At 42.1% G+C, this 20,500-nt stretch overlaps 4 non-coding genes across 4 annotated transcripts; all 4 read left to right on the plus strand.

Moving 5' to 3' along the window:
• Positions 1-13,412: 13,412 nt before the first annotated feature.
• On the plus strand, positions 13,413-13,485 carry TRNAT-UGU (transfer RNA threonine (anticodon UGU)). Its single transcript has one exon. It is a non-coding gene; the product is annotated as a tRNA-Thr (tRNA).
• A 1,841-nt stretch (positions 13,486-15,326) lies between these two features.
• TRNAT-UGU (transfer RNA threonine (anticodon UGU)) lies at positions 15,327-15,399 on the plus strand. Its single transcript has one exon. It is a non-coding gene; the product is annotated as a tRNA-Thr (tRNA).
• Positions 15,400-17,274: 1,875 nt separating this feature from the next.
• TRNAT-UGU (transfer RNA threonine (anticodon UGU)) lies at positions 17,275-17,347 on the plus strand. Its single transcript has one exon. It is a non-coding gene; the product is annotated as a tRNA-Thr (tRNA).
• A 1,875-nt stretch (positions 17,348-19,222) lies between these two features.
• TRNAT-UGU (transfer RNA threonine (anticodon UGU)) lies at positions 19,223-19,295 on the plus strand. The gene has a single exon. It is a non-coding gene; the product is annotated as a tRNA-Thr (tRNA).
• The last annotated feature ends 1,205 nt before the right edge of the window (positions 19,296-20,500 follow it).

Consider the following 20,500-nt stretch of genomic DNA (forward strand, 5'->3'; position numbering starts at 1 on the left):
TGACGGTACCTTGGATTTGATGATAGATCTTTTGATTGAATAAAAAGACATTTTTGGTCAAGACAATGTTCAGTAACTGCAAAACAAAATCATTATGTGCCCGTGCATGGATGTCTCTGGCTCGGAGGAAATGTTCCACAGCTTTAAGTACAGAAGAATGGGGTATACTTGTATACAAACTCTCTATATCAATCCCTACTAGTAAGGTGTCATTATCCACAGTAATGTCCTCCAGTCTCAGCAGGGCTGCCTTAGTATCCCTAAGGTACAAGGGGAGAGACTCCACAAAGGGGCGAAGAAATGTATCAAGATAGATGCTGGCGTTGGAAGTGAGATTTCCAACGCCAGACACTATAGGCCTACCTGGAGGAGGATAGGAACCTTTGTGTACCTTGGGAAGGTGGTAAAACATGGCATGGGGGGGATGTTTAATATAAATAAACTCGGATTCTAATTTAGTAATCACCTTATTTTCCAAGCCAGATTGAAGAATGGCAGATAATTTGGTAAAGAAAGTGTCAGTCGGGTCCAATGGTAAGACCTTGTAGCAGTGTTTATCAGAATGTAACCTGATACATTCTTTGACGTAGGAAGATGTATCCAAAATTACCACGTTACCACCCTTATCTGATGGTTTTATTGAAATGGTATCATCACCCTCAAGATCTTTGAGAGCTTGGTATTCCTTAAAACTTAAATTTAAGTTTTTGGAATTATTTGTCATGTGAATGAGATCGTTGGTTACTAACTGAGTAAAAACATGCACGTTTGTACAAGTTTGTGGTGATGGTGTAAATCGTGATTTATTATGCAACTGTGTGAATGGTCCCTCACCAGGATTTCTAGTATTTTCTTGTTCAAGTTCTTGTAATACCTCAAGGAGAGCAAAGTCTCTTGTATCAAAATTCTCTGATGGTGTGTTCATGCTTAATAGTCTTTGTCTACGTTTAAAGAAAACGTGAAGGGACAGTTTTCGAGCAAAAAGGTTGAGGTCCTTTATGTTCTCAAAAGTGTCAGCCTGATTAGTGGGGCAAAATGTCAATTCTCTAGAGAGGACACCAAGATGTTCAACAGTAAGTGATTTTCCAGAAAGGTTTATTACCTGCGACAATGATATCGGCTGCGATGTAAGGTCTCCTCATCCCCTGATCCTTGTAACCCCATACTGTCCTGTCCCTTAACTTTAGAGCCTGTCCCCCTCCTGGTCTTTCGTGTCCTGGGGGAATATAATCTGGTTCAGAAAGGCATAAAAAAGTCTGGCTTATAGAAGCATTAGATGTAGATTGAAGGAGGGGCAGTGGAAGGGGGGTAAACCTTTGGTAAGTTTGTTCTCTACTCTGTAGTGAGTCTGATTCGGCATCACTAGCTGAAGTCTCACAATCAGTGGTTGATTCAGTCCCTTTTTTTATCTTTTCTTTGTTTTTCACGTTTCTTTTTATAAGTCAAAATTGTGTTAGTTTCGTAGTCTATAGTTTCTATGGAGAACTTGCGTTGTTTTCTCGCTTTAATATCGGCTTATCTATTTGACCTTTCAAACGTTTTTCGTAGTCTATAAAATCGATATGCTCCCGCCATGTATCAACATTGGCTAATAATGCATTAATCTCAATGTTAATCTCCTCAGGTCGTTTATTCTCATACGAAATAAGTAGCGAGATCAAATCACTTGAGCATTTAAGGAGAGTACTTTCCTAATCTTTTATACATTGAGTGCCATTAATAAGATGAGAGGGGGAAAGGTACACCCTTAAGCCTCTTGGAACAAGTCCTGCCAATGCATAGTTATTAAGGCTGGTTACTTCCCACCAAATCCTTGTTTGTATGCTCATGTGGTGTTCCAGGTCAGTGAAATATTTTTTAATATCATATGACTCAGTAGTTGTTCTAGAGAACAGACATGCCGCCTCATCAATCCATGCCCCGAAATCCTGTTTCGTGGTGAGAAAACCTGACATGTCTAAAAATGATGTAGTACAGCAAAAATAGTCCACAATGGGGGGGGGGGGGGGGGGGTGGAGGAAGGGAAGAGAAAGGAAATTGATTGCCTGGGAGCTGACGTGTGGGAAAGAGGGTGACAACACACCTCCAATCAACACTAAGATACACAGGGGACACGTCGCTTCACCAAACATACAAACATAGAGCATAAGACTAAACTACCTGGTGCAAGGGAGATACCACAGCATAAACACACAAATAATCAAAGGATTATATAAAGCCCCCTATAATTGCACTCTTGATAGGTGACATTATAAGGAAAATGTCATCTCATAGGAGACCACTGAATAGCCTATTCCCTAAATAGGGTAAGCCGCAAAGGTCACACTCAAATAAAAATAAAAAAATATTTTAATAAACAATGTTAAAAACGACGAGACACCATAAAAATGCATACACAATGCCCGATAAAATCCCAAATGTGTAGAGGCACGAAAACAGGCTAGGAGCTATCAGTATCCAAAGCCACATAAATCAGCTGACACAACGCTACGTGAAAACACACAATATGTGTGTGGTAGTATGCCAAATAAATAAATAATAAATGCTACACCGCAGTAGAGATTTTAAAGTGCTTTGAGACCTGTGCTTTCTCTGAGCTTGCTCCCACCTATCATTCTTTATTTTGTGGAGCACTGTGAACTTCTTCGCTTGGGCCGCAGATACTCGTCTCAGTTTCTGGACCTTTTTGCGCTCCCTCTTGTACCGAGTCACCTGGCCTCTAAGCTTAGCCTCTAGCAATGCTTTGGTGATGGTCAGGGTAGCTTTCAGTTTATCCTGCTGCTTTGCGAGGATGCACTGGGTAATCAGACGTTCCTGCAGCACTTGTATTTCCTTAGCAGCCTGCAGATTTTCTTCCGGCAGAGTTCGCGACTTCTCCTCGACATTCTGGAGGTGTGTACGCAAACCTTGCAGTTGGTTCTGCAGTCGGTGCTCTGCTTCAAATTTTTCATCTTCCAACTGTTTCTTTATTTTTTCAAGCTCGTGCAGCTTTTCATTCTTTCCATTGACGTGGTTTGTCAACTCCGAATTTTCTTTTTTTAATCTTACATTTTCTCCTTTTTCTGTCTTTGTACTATTCAGGGCCTCCTTGCAGTCCACCTTACATTTTTGCACATCTTCTTGGAGGCGGGCTGTCTCCTGGCGTGAGACTTCCATCTACAGGTTTAGGTTCTGAAGCTCCTTCTGAGAGACTTTGAGATCTAAGTTAAGATGGAGGATAGTTTTCTTTGAAATGTCCAACTCCTCAGTGAGACTGTGAAGTTCCTTTCTGGAGACTTCCAGTTCTGTGCGGCAGCTGTTGATCTCATGATGTGAGGCATCCAGTGCTCTGCAGAGTGTATGAACCTCCTTCTGAGATACGTCCACCTCTGTCCGGACACTGTTGACCTCCTGTTGTGAGGCATTCAGCTCTACGCGAAGAGTGTGAACCTCTTGCTGAAAGTCTGTCATCTCCTTCAGTGCCTCCTCATACTTCCGCTTCAGCTTAGCTATCATTTTATCAGATTGGCTCTGCTTTTCATCATGGCGGTAATAGTAGCGTTTGCAGTATCTAGCTCAGTCTTGAGATCGTCCAATTCTGTCCTGGCCAAAGAGTACATTGTGAGCACATCTTTCTGTAGCTTCACGTTATTTTTCAGTAGCTCTGCGTAATCATCTTTCTTCAGTTTCAATTGTTCCCGGAGCAGATCACAGTCACGCCTGGCAACCTTCAGGGCATCCCCAGGGCTGGTCAAGGGATCGTCACTCACCGGTTCCGGCTCCGCTTCCCTGGGATGGTTGGTTGAGGGTTTGTCACTATTAGCACCGGACAGACACTTCTTTGGGGTACACGACTTCTGCCTCGGGCCCCCTGGAAATTCGGTCATCCGCGGGACGACTTCTCCATTTTCTCTAGACTGCAGAGCATTTTGGACCCCCTTTTCCTCCGCAAGATCTGCAGATGTGTCTGTTCCTTCCACGGTGTGACAGAGTGAAGTCAACTCCTATCAGTTACGCCTGGGAGACATATGTCTGAGTGCTTCATCCAGCACTCATAAGGGTTAACTCAGGTGGAAGTTAGGAAATCAGAACTCTTTAGCTGACACCTGAAAGCGAGCAAGGTAGATAAAGGATCATGTGACTGGCAGTAGCTGCCAGAGAGAGAGAGAGAGAGAAGCACACTGCTGCGTGAGCCCTTAGCCAGAGGGATTTCACCAAAGACTACTTCAACTAAAGTAAGGATTATTCATTTGTTTACTGACTGCTTAAAGTACCCTTATGGTTTGGTTCTGGTTTAGCCAGCCAGCCTGTTAGATAGGTCTGCTGTGTTATTAGTCAGTTTTACTCCCAAAGTGGAGCAGGATTTATTTTGTTAAAGGGACAGTGTACCCGCATGTTATGTTACTGTGGAGAAATAAAGCCACTGAACGTTTTTACTTGTCTGGAGGGGACAAAAGTAAATGCCATGCTGGACTCGGGCTCTGGAAAAACCCTGATCCTAGAGGGCCTAATTCCAAGCAATAGACTATCTTATGACTCTCCTTGGAATATCGAGTGTATCCATGGGGATACAAAGAGCTACCCGACGGCGAACGTTACACTGCGTATCCAGGATAAAGAGGCTAGCCTACTAGTGGGAGTTGCTCCCTGGCTACCTGCTCCTCTTCTACTTGGCCGAGACTGGCCCTACCTCGAAACAATGTTGGCTCCTACTCCTACGGAGCCTACTTCTCTGGTACCGGAGAAGCCCGGAGACTTGTTCCCTTTTTCCCCAGAGATTTTCCCCCGTAGACACCATGTCCCAAAGACACATAAACAGAGACGTGCGGAAAAAGAGGACTGGTTAAGAAAGGCTGGGACTTTTGGTAACATTAGTCAGCCCAAAGGACTGCAGGTCATGGCCGGGGATGACCAGGGTGGGGAACAGATAGATACGGGAGTGTTGCCAGACCTGGATCTTCCTGACTTCCGGCAGAGGGAGGACCCAGCTCTGGCTAGACAATATGAGAAGGTGGTACAGGTCAACAACAAGATAATAGATGAACAAGGTGTAAAAGTGTTTCCACATTTTGAACTGTTGAATGACATACTATATCGTGTGAATAAGGTTACACAAACAGGGGAGGTCATTCGACAGATGCTAGTCCCTAAAGGGTTGATTAAAACAGTGTTTACCCTAGCCCATACTCTCCCATGGGGTGGTCATTTGGGCAGAGATAAGAACACGGACCGCATCTCGTCCCGGTTTTACTGGCCAGGCATACATGGTGACATCATGAAACTATGTGAGACATGTCCTGAATGCCAGTTAACTAGCCAAAAAGGACAGAAGCCGGCTCCTTTGGTTCCTCTGCCCTTGGTAGCCGTCCCATTCGAGAGAATTGGGGTAGATCTTGTCGGACCTTTAGAACCCTCTGCGAAGGGACATAAATATATACTCGTTGTTGTTGATTATGCCACCAGGTATCCTGAGGCCTTCCCTCTGAGATCAGCCACTGCTAAACAGGTTGCTCACAGGCTGTTAGAACTGTTTTCTAGGGTAGGACTTCCACAAGTAATGTTAACTGACCAGGGAACAAATTTCATGGCAAAGTTAATGCAGGATGTCCTGAAGTTATTGGAGGTAAAATCCGTCCGGACCTCGGTCTACCATCCTCAGACTGATGGATTGGTAGAGAGGTTTAACCGTACTTTAAAAACTATGCTTAGGAAGTTTGTGGACACTGAAAAGCGAGCTTGGGATGAACTTCTCCCTTTCCTGTTGTTTGCGGTACGAGAAGTTCCCCAATCATCCACAGGCTTCTCCCCGTTTGAGCTCCTATATGGACGCCAACCTCGGGGTATTCTCGACCTACTGAAGGAATCCTGGGAGGAGGAGCCCCCCCCCTACAAGAATACCCTTCAGTATGTCATAGACCTTAGAAACCGCCTAGACATGATAGGTCGGTTTGCGAAGGAAAACCTCAAATCTGCTCAAGAACGTCAAGAGAGGCAGTACAACCAAAATGCCCGCTTGAGGGTCTTCCAACCTGGGGACCAAGTGATGCTACTACTACCGACATCAGAGAGTAAACTCCTTGCGAAGTGGCAGGGTCCTTTCCAAGTTCTCCGCCGCACCGGGGAGGTGAACTATGAGATCTCTCAACCAGGGTAAACAAATCTACCATGTAAACCTCCTGAAACCCTGGAAAACGATGAGATCGCTGTTCATTCACCCTCGGGAAGGAGAGACGGATTTGGGTCCAAAGCTTCCAAAGGGTAGTACGTACACTGACCATCAGGTTCCCATGGGAGAGCAGTTAATAACGGAACAAAGGTCTGACCTACTTGATGCATGTGACCAGTTCCCAGATGTTTTTTCTGAGCTGCCAGGGCAGACTGATTTAGTGTCCCATAGGATTGAGACAGAACCTGGTGTAAAAGTACGGTCCCGTCCCTATAGATTGCCAGAGGGCCGAAAAGACCTGGTAGAGAGGGAGATAATAGACATGTTGGAATTGGGCGTGATCGAGGAGTCCCACAGCGAATGGTGTAGCCCTATCGTGTTGGTCCCTAAACCAGATGGGAAGGTGAGGTTTTGCGTGGATCTGCGAAAGGTAAATGCTGTATCCAGATTTGATGCATATCCAATGCCTAGGGTGGATGAATTGCTTGATTCGCTTGGTAAAGCAGAGTATATCTCCACCCTAGATCTCACGAAAGGATATTGCCAGATACCTCTAGCGGAAGAATCCAAATGCAAAACTGCCTTCGCCACCTCTCTCGGTTTATACCAATTCGTCACTATGCCATTTGGGTTACATGGGGCTCCAGCCACGTTCCAAAGGTTAATGGACAAGGTACTACGACCCCATAGGGCATATGCCGCGGCCTTTTTGGATGACATTGTCATCTATAGCAGACACTGCAGTCTCAAATAAAAAGGTTAAGGGCAGTCCTAACGTCCTTAAGAGAAGCAGGGCTCACTGCAAATCCCAAAAAATGTGCTCTGGGTAAATCCACTACAAAGTACTTGGGCTATGCCGTTGGGGGAGGGATAGTAAGGCCACTAGCTAGCAAGGTGGCCGCCATAAAGGAAGTCCCCACCCCACAGACAAAGACACAGGTCGCTCCCTTTTGGGATTAGCAGGGTATTATCGGCGGTTTATCCCCAATTTTTCAGAAATATCTGCACCCCTAACAGATCTGACAAAAAAGAGTGCCCCGACCCAAGTTAAATGGTCTTGGGAGTGCCAAGACGCCTTTGACATGCTAAAAAAGTGCCTGTCAGAGGGCCCCGCTCTTCGGAGCCCAGATTTTAAAGAGCCCTTCATCATCCAGACGGATGCCTCAGAGGTAGGACTGGGAGCAGTGCTGTCTCAGCAATTTGATGGTGTTGAACACCCCATACTGTTCATCAGCCGGAAGCTGTTCCCAAGGGAAGTGAGTTATTCCGTTATTGAGAAGGAGTGCCTCGCTGTAAAATGGGCAATTGAGGCCTTGAGACATTATGTCGCCAGAGTACACTTCACCCTGGTCACTGACCATGCGCCCTTGAAGTGGTTAAACACCATGAAGGACACAAATCCAAGGTTGACCAGGTGGTATATTGCCCTCCAACCCTTCTCTTTTGATATTCAGCATAGACCTGGAAAGGACCATGGAAATGCCGATTTTTTGTCAAGGGAAGGAGTGGAGGGTCGGGCTTCAGCCGTGTGGGACACTAGCCACTCACAAACAGGGGAGGTATGTGACAGAGTGAAGTCAACTCCTATCAGTTACGCCTGGGAGACATATGTCTGAGTGCTTCATCCAGCACTCATAAGGGTTAACTCAGGTGGAAGTTAGGAAATCAGAACTCTTTAGCTGACACCTGAGAGCCAGCAAGGTAGATAAAGGATCATGTGACTGGCAGTAGCTGCCAGAGAGAGAGAGAGAGAGAAGCACACTGCTGCGTGAGCCCTTAGCCAGAGGGATTTCACCAAAGACTACTTCAACTAAAGTAAGGATTATTCATTTGTTTACTGACTGCTTAAAGTACCCTTATGGTTTGGTTCTGGTTTAGCCAGCCAGCCTGCTAGATAGGTCTGCTGGGTTATTTTATTAGTCAGTTTCACTCCCAAAGTGGAGCAGGATTTATTTTGTTAAAGGGACAGTGTACCCGCATGTTATGTTACTATGGAGAAATAAAGCCACTGAACGTTTTTATTTATCCTGAAACTATACGTGTGGACTGTTCCCTGACCTCGGCTACAGGCCGTCCTGCCACACACGGTAAGTGAAGAACCGCTTTTCTTTTTCTTTTTCCGCATTTTTGTTTTGGATGAAACCGTCCCCTCAGGGATACTGGGGTCTCCATCTTCATTTGAAATTTTAGCAGCGTCACTGGATCCACCCTGCTTTTCTTGCAACTGTAATAGCTGACGGAAATATTCGGTGATCTGCTGCTGCCGCTCTTTCTCCTGCCGATCATATTCATCATCATAGGGAGCGGTCTTTTCGGTCCGTACTGAGTTCAGGCACCCCCACCATTCTTGGGGTGTTTTGTGGGTGTGACTCGGTTTGGGTTCCCCATAAGAGATGTCTTCCTCCTCATCGGACTGGAAGGGCCACTCTTCTGTGGGGTAGGGTTCATTACAGGAACGCTGCATCTTGTCCTCCATTTTGGGGCTATCAGGTGTATTTTTCTTCCTGACCTCAGGAGGCGCTATTGCAGCTGTTGCCACTGTATTTGCTAGAACCCCAAATGGTTGTAGTCCTTCAGGTGGGCATTTTTTGCTTGTAGAGGTCGTAGCTCTCACAGGCCTCTCTAAAAACTTTTTCTTCCCTTGGGTAAGTTTTACAATATTAGCATTACTGTGCATGCATTCACTCTCATCGTCTGAATAAGGCCTGAAGGGACATTGCTCCGTGTGGTGGGGTTCTTTACACCAGGAACAAATTTTCTTCCCTATTTTGGCAGAACAAATTTTCTTCCCTATTTTTGTATTCGACTTGAACTGGGTGGCCATTTTACATTCCCAGGGTTCTATTTCTTTAAATACAATGCTTGCTAGCTGCCCATTTTCTGGCTTCAGCAAAGGCATTTGGTTTTCTGCTTGAGTTCAGTAATTTTCAGTCTCATCTTTGGGTATTATGGCATTCACTCTTCACACTTTGGGTGCCTGTTTTACTCCCAAGTTACATAGATAGACTTTACTTGCAGAAAAAAATATATATTCTTTGCATTGGAATATTTCTTTCACTCCCGACTGGGCGACTCAACACTCAGCAATTGGTTTTGGGATACCTTTTACACAGTTCAGCAATCCCTTTTTCCCCGGGAGGGTAATTTTACACTCAACACTTGTTTGCTGAAAATTCCCCTGTTTCAGTACAGTCTTGCATCAATTTTCACACTTTTCTGTATATACACCATTCACAGCTGGTAGTCCTATGCGGTGTGGCAGCCTTTACTTGCAGAATCAGTACCGCTCATGGGTCACCATCTGTGTTCACTGCTTCAGCGAAACATTTGAAAACAACAAACGACTATCCCTTTTAAGGGCTAACTTACTTCTTGAACCCTGACTACGGCTCGAAGGCAAAACCCCTATTTCAATGGCCATATTACACTTTATTGTGATAGGCAAGTAAGGTTTACCTGCTTCAGCACAGTCTCTCTCTCTCCTCTTGGAATCGGGGAAAAGAGTCCATCTGTGGTTTTGTGGCTTTCTTCAGAGCAGTGTAGATTCCCTGCCTTGATGTGTATCAGGAAAGTAGCGAGCACACAAGGCAGTGCACTCAGGGCAGAATTCACTTAGATGCACACCACATACATTTAAAATATAACCTTTATTGACATTACATAAAACATATATTACCGATAATGTAGGTGTAACCAAGATTAAAAATAAATTTGACGACTGTCTGTCATCTGATCTAGATATTAAGCCACTAAATAGCACATAAGGCTAATAATCTAGGAGATACAGGCAGATACAGCAGTGGTATAGGTAGACCACCTGGGACCAAAACCTAGTTGGCACCTAAAAACTTCCATATATTGGTAGTACCAGGTAGGTGCATAGAGTTACAATCATAGGTAGGGAGCTCCCTTGATAACAAATGAAGTCGGAAAAAGTCCTAATACCAGACTACTGCACCTAATATGATGGTAATACTAGGTCAAATGCACATAGTGATTATCATAGATATAGTTTAATCCAGACAAAGACTAGAGGTGTATGCAGCAGGACTCCCTAAAAGGGCAGGTTCAAATGTGGAAAAGCCTAATAGCCTGACCCAACACTGCACCAAATACACTCAAATAACCCTGCATGTGTAATGAGCCTTAGGCACCACACATATATATACACAGACACAGCCAATTTGTGCCAATATGTGAAACCCACGATCAACTATGAAATTGTAACTGTTGGTCAGCTGTAGAATCGTCAATTTACAATAAAAGACTTCCAAGTAGGAGTCTTACAACATCACTACGTGCCCCTATGGAGCTTCCTATATGTGTATGTGTACATGATGTGTATCCCTTTAATTCTGGTCTCTGCTGCATGTGTTTCTTTGTTTATGTTGCTCAGGCTGTTTGTAGGCAAAAAGCACAAAAAATTTTCACAGGCAATCTCCGGGGCCACTTTTAACTTCAAGGGCCACCTCAGTCCCAACTTCTGACAACCATATGTAAGAGGACATGTGCAGAGGTATTGTGACGGTTCAGAGGATTCCTTCCCCTTCTTTCACTCCCTCTGCCCCTTCCCTGGCCAACCTTCCTGCGCTTACCCACTCCTGTCCCGCTCCGGCTTCCTCTGATGCTGTCCTTTTGCCTCAACGCACGCCCCGCAAGTCTCGCACACCCGCGCGGTCCCCGAGCCCAGGCGGCAATGCTCCCCGCTCCCAGACCTACTCAGTGCCCTCTGCCATTCCCTCACCTCCGGTGGCGGTCCCCTCCGTTCCTCCATTCCCCTCCGCTGGTATGCCTGAGGCGCGGCGCTACGCGCGTCTCGTGATGCAGCCTGTGCGCGTGCACTCAGCTTACAGAGGGCGTGCACACACGCTCCTCTTCTAAGGCCTGTCAATCTCTGGACGCCTCCTCCCATAAACTGCAAGCTATCTCTCTATCTTACCCCTCTGTCTCCTCCTTCTCTCCTCTTGACCTATCCCTGTTGTCTCCCACTTCCCTCTCTGCTCCTCCTCTCTCTCCCATTGGTGTTACCTCCTTTATAATCCCTGTCTGCCCTCTCTATCATCGCTCTGCATAGTTCCTGTTATCCCTGTGTGTGCAGTCCTATGCTTTGCTCTTTGTGTGTTCCAGCCTGTACCTGCTCCTGCGTATCTTCAGATTTCCCTGCCTTTGACCCCTGCTCATCCTGGACTACCCTGCTCTCTGTACCCCTTGAACCTTGCTGACCTCTGGAACCCTTGGACTTGGCTTACGAACTTTGACTACTCTGCTTTCTGTACCCCCTGGACTTTGGCGCACGGACACGACCATTCTTACATTTACCATCAAGGACGTTGCAAGTATAATATTATTTTTCTACAGGCCCAGCAATGCCATACCACACTCCGGGCTTGCCCCCACTGCTGTGGGTGTGTGGTAATACCGTTCCCACCTCAGTATTGGGGTCTTGCCAGGTCTGCGGGCATACAGGCGTGACAGGTATGCAATGGAGACTTTTAAGGTGAAATTAAATACGGCTTTTATTGCGCCTGTTTCTTTAACACAAGAAAACATCCAAACTTATGCAAATAAGGTGTCAAACAAAGCTTCTGTTCCACTTGGGAGTATTTCTAGTTAAACTTATGCAGTCCACAACTCCCTTTAGATTAGCATGTCTCCCAGCACCATACATATATCTTGATATGTGCAGATATACAAAAAGTCTTAGAAATGAAAGTCTTATCTGTCTCTTGTAGGGGAAGGCTTCTTTGTTCTCCATGTTTAGAAGCACTTTCACCTGTGTCTTGCTTGCAGCGTGCAGTTTCTTCTGGCAGGCTCAAGACATCTGTCTCCTCGTTCAGCTCACAGGTGTGCTAAGGAGTCTCTCTTCCTGTCTCAGAGGCAGGCTTTTTCTAACACCTCTAATCAGCCAGGTGCTAGTCAATTAACCAGCGCACTGCTGGATTAGAGGCAAGTTTTCTGAACAGGGTAAGTCCCCTGTTATACCCCCCCCCCACCCAACACATACAGTACAGTAATGGGCAAAATTACTATTATCCAGATAAGGATAATAGTGCATTTGTCCATTCTAAATAAAACAATATACAGCAGCATAAAGTAAATAAAACTTCTTCTACTTACCCCTGCCAAGGTGCAGGACGTCCTCATCACCATGCTCCGCGTCCATGTCCTCCGCTGGCAGGAAAACAATAATACAATAAGAAAAAATACAATCTAATGGTCCCTAACCCCTTAATCAACTTAGCGGTTAATAACCGCAATAGTAATTAGTAATTAACCCATTCTCCCCCGCTACCCTCTTGGGAGGCCTAACCACCCACCCTGGGGCCTCTAAACCCACCATGTATCCATTGATTGACACAGTGATACATTATAATCATGTGATAAATTCACTTTCTCATATAATATGGGCATGATAAACCAGTCAATGGCCAACCTCTAAAAAAAATCATCAAGCACAAAAATACAATTAAAGAAATAAACAAGCACCTAAACATCACAAGAATAAAAGAACTAAAAAGTCTCAACAGCACATCAATAAAATCTAACACCAAAACAGCATAATAATACATATTATATTATCCCAAAATACTAGAATACAATTAAATAAACAATTAAACAATTTTGTCAAAACAATTAATATAAATATAAAAAATAAGAATCAATTCAAAACAAGCATTTGCCAAAAATGCATTGTATGTCACAGTATTTATCTGTAAAAGGGGCACAGATAAAAACATTAACAGTCAATGGTCAATCAAAAACATAAAAAGAAAAAAATACAAAGAAAAACCTGAAAAAAAGACAATTACATAGATTCAATATTTATCTTACCTTTAAAAGTCTTCACCCTCCGAATCCCGTCGTATCGGGAAGCTATTAAGCCGTGATGTCATCCACCGCAATCTGCCTCCATCCTATGCAAAGATTGTTTTAAAGAATCTTTCTAGTTGCTTCATAGCTCAGGGGTTAGAGCACTGTTCTTGTAAGCTCAGGGTTTAGAGCACTGTTCTTCAACCAGGGGTTGGGAGTTCAAATCTTCCTGAGACCTTTGTTATTTTGATGTTCTATGCATTAAGAATCATAAAGATTAGATTACTTTAAGCCATGGAAGAGACTATGTATTGTACAACAGGATTTAAACAGTGAGTCTGAGTGTTACCTCTGGGACTGTCAATTCCTTCCCTCAGTTTATTAATGCATATATATACATAAATGATCAAATTGTTGCACGCGGACACTGTAAATAGCTTTAAGAAGTTTTTCCTGTGGCTTCATAGCTCAGGGGTTAGAGCACTGGTCTTGTAAACCAGTGGTCGGGAGTTCAAATCTCCCTGAGGCCTTTGTTATTTTGATGTTCTATGCATTAAGAATCATAAAGATTAGGTTACTTTTGCAATATCCCTGGACAATCTGTCCTTTTCCAAACAAAATTTTCCATTGAAGACAATCACGAATCTTGGTTAAAAATGCCATAATTGTCAGCCCCCACAGATATAGTTCAAGCCACTCACTTACCAAATATGTATTCAACACTTACAATTAAGCTTATCTCACTTTTGCATCTTTATACAATAATTGCTATTCAAACCCATTCACCCTTAACGAACTAACATTAGACATCCCTGCTGCTTAGACCCTTACCAGGTTTGCCATTATCCTATTGTGCTCTCAGCTTTGCTATTTTCAAAGTCCAACTAAGCCTGTTGTTTCCAAAAGTTTTACATTCCCCAAAGTTTTGTCTTTGGGACCTATGATTTTTGAATATTGTATTAAGACTGCTTATACAATATATCAGTGTCTTCTTTGTGAATTCTTCAGTGAGGTTAAGGACTTGTGGGTGTAGCTGCCACATAATATTTATTTATAAAATGTTTCACCAAGAAGAATTACATTGAAAATGTCCACTCGTTTCCAAGTATGTCTGATACTTTGGAGGTTCACAATTACTTTCTGACTTGTATTTCTTGCTTTTAGTGGATAACTAAGTCCCTGCTTTGAAGAGCTTTCAATCATCCCTAAACTTTACATTTCTAGTTGCTTCTTCATCTGAGCAAAGATATTCACGGTGTCTCTGTTCAACAATATGATGCTGCATATTGTATTACAATAACACTTATCCCATATACAACAGTCTTCCATGGGAAGTCTGAAAGTTGAGATCTTCAGAATTGTGGGCGTAGTTGCCACACAATGCGTGTAGTTCTGCCTTTCTTGCCTTCATCATTTTAGGGAAAGGTACAGTGTGGCAAAATGCAGAATGGCATATGCCAATAAATTCATGAATTATTTCGAACACAGATTTATGTATGGCAGTCAGGATTTCATACAACATTGGTATATGTGGGTGAAAAATATCGACAATGTGTTCTTTCTTGCCTTCATCATTTTAGGGAAAGGTACAGTTTCAGGTTCTCTGAAAGAGGATACCCCAAAAATGTGCTCAAAGAAAAACGAGGTAACACAGAAAGCCTATGAAGCACAGATCTCCTTAAAATCAAAGCTAATAGACAGGAATAGGAATAATTTGCCACTTTCGTGTCCACCTTTAACAGACAGGTGACAACTACAGAAGGAAGCCGACTGGATAACTGTGTTGGACACACATACAATATATGGGATGAAAAGGAATCTGGACCTGGGATGTTTCCTGTGACTGACACACTCTAAATGTTGGACACCACGAAATGGGTAAAGGTCAGAAGGCCCTAACAGAGTTGGTTAAACTGTTTTTTCTTTTTTTTTCTCTAGATCCTCAAAGCCTCTCTTAGTGTGATACCCTCGCCGCCTACAGTTTCAGGAAGTATGAAGAAGTTTTAATGATCCTGATTTCTTGTCCAGTTGTCGTTCCCCATCTCTGTCGTAAATTACTTTATGTCTCATATGTATGTCTGTTATTGGATGTCCTTGTCTACGTTCTTCATTCTAGACTTAAACCTAGCCATAAACTCTATGTGGCTTGTTGTAAACTCACATAACAGACTGACACTAACTAACCTAGATTTCCGTTTGGATTTAAGCCATGGAAGAGACTATGTATAGTACTACTGGATTTAAACAGTGAGTCTGAGTGTTACCTCAGGGTCTGTCAATTCCTTCCCTCAGTTTATTAATACATATATATACAAAAATGATAAAATTGTTGTACGCGGACACGGTAAATAGTTTAAGCAGTTTTTTCTGTGGCTTCATAGCTCAGGGGTTAGAGCACTGGTCTTGTAAACCAGGGGTCGGGAGTTCAAATCTCCCTGAGGCCTTTGTAATTTTGATGTTCTATGCATTAAGAATCATAAAGATTAGTTTACTTTTGCAATATCCACGGACAATCTGTCATTTTCCAAACAAAATTTTCCATTGAAGACAATGACGAATCTTGGTTAAAAATGCCATAATTGGCAGCTCAGCAGATAAAAATCAAGCCACTAACTTACCAAACATGTATTCAACACTTACAATTAAGCTTAGCTCACTTTTGCATCTTTATACAATAATTGCTCTTCAAACCCATTCACCCTTAAGGAACTAACGTTAGACAGCCCTGCTGCTTAGACCCTTACCAGGTTTGCCATTATCCTATTGTGCTCTCAGCATTGCTATTTTCAAAGTCCAACTAAGCCTGTGTTTTCCAAAAGTTTTACCTTCCCTAAAGTTTTGTCTTTGGGACCTTTGATTTTTGAATATTTTTTTAAGACTGCTTATACAATATATCAGTGTCTTCTTTGTGAATTCTTCAGTGAGGTCTTTGGACTTGTGGGTGTAGATGCCACATAATATTTATTTATTTATAAAATGTTTTACCAGGAAGTATTACATTTAAAATGTCCTCCAGTTTCCAAGTATGTCTGATAACTTTGGAGGTTCAAAATTACTTTCTGACTTGTATTTCTTGCTTTTAGTGAATAACTAAGTCCCTGCTTTGAAGAGCTTTCAATCATCCCTAAACTTTACATTTCTAGTTTCTTCTTCATCTGAGCAAAGTTATTCACGGTGTCTCTGTTCAACAATATGATGCTGCATATTGTATTACAATACCACTTATCCCATATACAACAGTCTTCCATGGGAAGTCTTCAAGTTGAGATCTTCAGAATTGTGGGCGTTGTTGCCACACAATGCGTGTAATGACTTTGGGAGGTACAAATGCTGGCTGATTCTGCCTTTCTTGTCTTCATTATTTTAGGGAAAGGCACAGTGTGGCAAAATGCAGAATGGCATATGCCAATAAATTCATGAATTATTTCAAACACAGATTTATGTATGGCAATCAGGATTTCATACAACATTGGTATATGTGGGTGAAAAATATCGACAATGTGTTCTTTCTTGCCTTCATCATTTTAGGGAAAGGTACAGTTTCAGGTTCTCTGAAAGAGGATACCCCAAAAATGTGCTCAAAGAAAAACGAGGTAACACAGAAAGCCTATGAAGCACAGATCTCCTTAAAATCAAAGCTAATAGACAGGAATAGGAATAATTTGCCACTTTCGTGTCCACCTTTAACAGACAGGTGACAACTACAGAAGGAAGCCGACTGGATAACTGTGTTGGACACACATACAATAAATGGGATGAAAAGGAATCTGGACCTGGGATGTTTCCTGTGACTGACACACTTTAAATGTTGGACACCACGAAATGGGTAAAGGTCAGAAGGCCCTAACAGAGTTGGTTAAACTGTTTTTTCTTTTTTTTCTCTAGATCCTCAAAGCCTCTCTTAGTGTGATACCCTCGCAGCCTACAGTTTCAGGAAGTATGAAGAAGTTGATAATGATCCTAATTTCTTGTCAAGTTGTCGTTCCCCATCTCTGTCATAAATTACTTTATGTCTCATATGTATGTCTGTTGTTGGATGTCCTTGTCTACGTTCTTCATTCTAGACTTAAACCTAGCCATAAACTCTATGTGGCTTGTTGTAAACTCACATAACAGACTGACACTAACTAAACTAGATTTCCGTTTGGATTTAAGCCATGGAAGAGACTATGTATAGTACTACTGGATTTAAACAGTGAGTCTGAGTGTTACCTCAGGGTCTGTCAATTCCTTCCCTCAGTTTATTAATACATATATATACAAAAATGATAAAATTGTTGTACGCGGACACGGTAAATAGTTTAAGCAGTTTTTCCTGTGGCTTCATAGCTCAGGGGTTAGAGCACTGGTCTTGTAAACCAGGGGTCGGGAGTTCAAATCTCCCTGAGGCCTTTGTAATTTTGATGTTCTATGCATTAAGAATCATAAATATTAGGTTACTTTTGCAATATCCACGGACAATCTGTCATTTTCCAAACAAAATTTTCCATTGAAGACAATGACGAATCTTGGTTAAAAATGCCATAATTGGCAGCTCAGCAGATAAAAATCAAGCCACTAACTTACCAAACATGTATTCAACACTTACAATTAAGCTTAGCTCACTTTTGCATCTTTATACAATAATTGCTCTTCAAACCCATTCACCCTTAAGGAACTAACGTTAGACAGCCCTGCTGCTTAGACCCTTACCAGGTTTGCCATTATCCTATTGTGCTCTCAGCATTGCTATTTTCAAAGTCCAACTAAGCCTGTGTTTTCCAAAAGTTTTACCTTCTCCAAAGTTTTGTCTTTGGGACCTTTGATTTTTGAATATTTTTTTAAGACTGCTTATACAATATATCAGTGTCTTCTTTATGAATTCTTCAGTGAGGTCTTTGGACTTGTGGGTGTAGATGCCACATAATATTTATTTATTTATAAAATGTTTTACCAGGAAGTATTACATTTAAAATGTCCTCCAGTTTCCAAGTATGTCTGATAACTTTGGAGGTTCAAAATTACTTTCTGACTTGTATTTCTTGCTTTTAGTGAATAACTAAGTCCCTGCTTTGAAGAGCTTTCAATCATCCCTAAACTTTACATTTCTAGTTGCTTCTTCATCTGAGCAAAGTTATTCACGGTGTCTCTGTTCAACAATATGATGCTGCATATTGTATTACAATACCACTTATCCCATATACAACAGTCTTCCATGGGAAGTCTTCAAGTTGAGATCTTCAGAATTGTGGGCGTTGTTGCCACACAATGCGTGTAATGACTTTGGGAGGTACAAATGCTGGCTGATTCTGCCTTTCTTGTCTTCATTATTTTAGGGAAAGGCACAGTGTGGCAAAATGCAGAATGGCATATGCCAATACATTCATGAATTATTTCGAACACAGATTTATGTATGGCAGTCAGGATTTCATACAACATTGGTATATGTGGGTGAAAAATATCGACAATGTGTTCTTTCTTGCCTTCATCATTTTAGGGAAAGGTACAGTTTCAGGTTCTCTGAAAGAGGATACCCCAAAAATGTGCTCAAAGAAAAACGAGGTAACACAGAAAGCCTATGAAGCACAGATCTCCTTAAAATCAAAGCTAATAGACAGGAATAGGAATAATTTGCCACTTTCGTGTCCACCTTTAACAGACAGGTGACAACTACAGAAGGAAGCCGACTGGATAACTGTGTTGGACACACATACAATATATGGGATGAAAAGGAATCTGGACCTGGGATGTTTCCTGTGACTGACACACTCTAAATGTTGGACACCACGAAATGGGTAAAGGTCAGAAGGCCCTAACAGAGTTGGTTAAACTGTTTTTTCTTTTTTTTTCTCTAGATCCTCAAAGCCTCTCTTAGTGTGATACCCTCGCCGCCTACAGTTTCAGGAAGTATGAAGAAGTTTTAATGATCCTGATTTCTTGTCCAGTTGTCGTTCCCCATCTCTGTCGTAAATTACTTTATGTCTCATATGTATGTCTGTTATTGGATGTCCTTGTCTACGTTCTTCATTCTAGACTTAAACCTAGCCATAAACTCTATGTGGCTTGTTGTAAACTCACATAACAGACTGACACTAACTAAACTAGATTTCCGTTTGGATTTAAGCCATGGAAGAGACTATGTATTGTACTACTGGATTTAAACAGTGAATTTGAGTGTTACCTCAGGGTCTGTCAATTCCTTCCCTCAGTTTATTAATACATATATATACAAAAATGATAAAATTGTTGTACGCGGACACGGTAAATAGTTTAAGCAGTTTTTCCTGTGGCTTCATAGCTCAGGGGTTAGAGCACTGGTCTTGTAAACCAGGGGTCGGGAGTTCAAATCTCCCTGAGGCCTTTGTAATTTTGATGTTCTATGCATTAAGAATCATAAAGATTAGGTTACTTTTGCAATATCCACGGACAATCTGTCATTTTCCAAACAAAATTTTCAATTGAAGACAATGACTAATCTTGGTTAAAATGTCATAATTGGCAGCTCAGCAGATAAAAATCAAGCCACTAACTTACCAAACATGTATTCAACACTTACAATTAAGCTTAGCTCACTTTTGCATCTTTATACAATAATTGCTCTTCAAACCCATTCACCCTTAAGGAACTAACGTTAGACAGCCCTGCTGCTTAGACCCTTACCAGGTTTGCCATTATCCTATTGTGCTCTCAGCATTGCTATTTTCAAAGTCCAACTAAGCATGTGTTTTCCAAAAGTTTTACCTTCCCCAAAGTTTTGTCTTTGGGACCTTTGATTTTTGAATATTTTTTTAAGACTGCTTATACAATATATCAGTGTCTTCTTTGTGAATTCTTCAGTGAGGTCTTTGGACTTGTGGGTGTAGATGCCACATAATATTTATTTATTTATAAAATGTTTTACCAGGAAGTATTACATTTAAAATGTCCTCCAGTTTCCAAGTATGTCTGATAACTTTGGAGGTTCAAAATTACTTTCTGACTTGTATTTCTTGCTTTTAGTGAATAACTAAGTCCCTGCTTTGAAGAGCTTTCAATCATCCCTAAACTTTACATTTCTAGTTTCTTCTTCATCTGAGCAAAGTTATTCACGGTGTCTCTGTTCAACAATATGAAATGCTGGCTGATTCTGCCTTTCTTGTCTTCATTATTTTAGGGAAAGGCACAGTGTGGCAAAATGCAGAATGGCATATGCCAATACATTCATGAATTATTTCGTACACAGATTTATGTATGGCAGTCAGGATTTCATACAACATTGGTATATGTGGGTGAAAAATATCGACAATGTGTTCTTTCTTGCCTTCATCATTTTAGGGAAAGGTACAGTTTCAGGTTCTCTGAAAGAGGATACCCCAAAAATGTGCTCAAAGAAAAACGAGGTAACACAGAAAGCCTATGAAGCACAGATCTCCTTAAAATCAAAGCTAATAGACAGGAATAGGAATAATTTGCCACTTTCGTGTCCACCTTTAACAGACAGGTGACAACTACAGAAGGAAGCCAACTGGATAACTGTGTTGGACACACATACAATATATGGGATGAAAAGGAATCTGGACCTGGGAT

This window comes from Ascaphus truei, chromosome 2 (assembly GCF_040206685.1).
Source record: "Ascaphus truei isolate aAscTru1 chromosome 2, aAscTru1.hap1, whole genome shotgun sequence".
Taxonomy (NCBI): domain Eukaryota; kingdom Metazoa; phylum Chordata; class Amphibia; order Anura; family Ascaphidae; genus Ascaphus; species Ascaphus truei.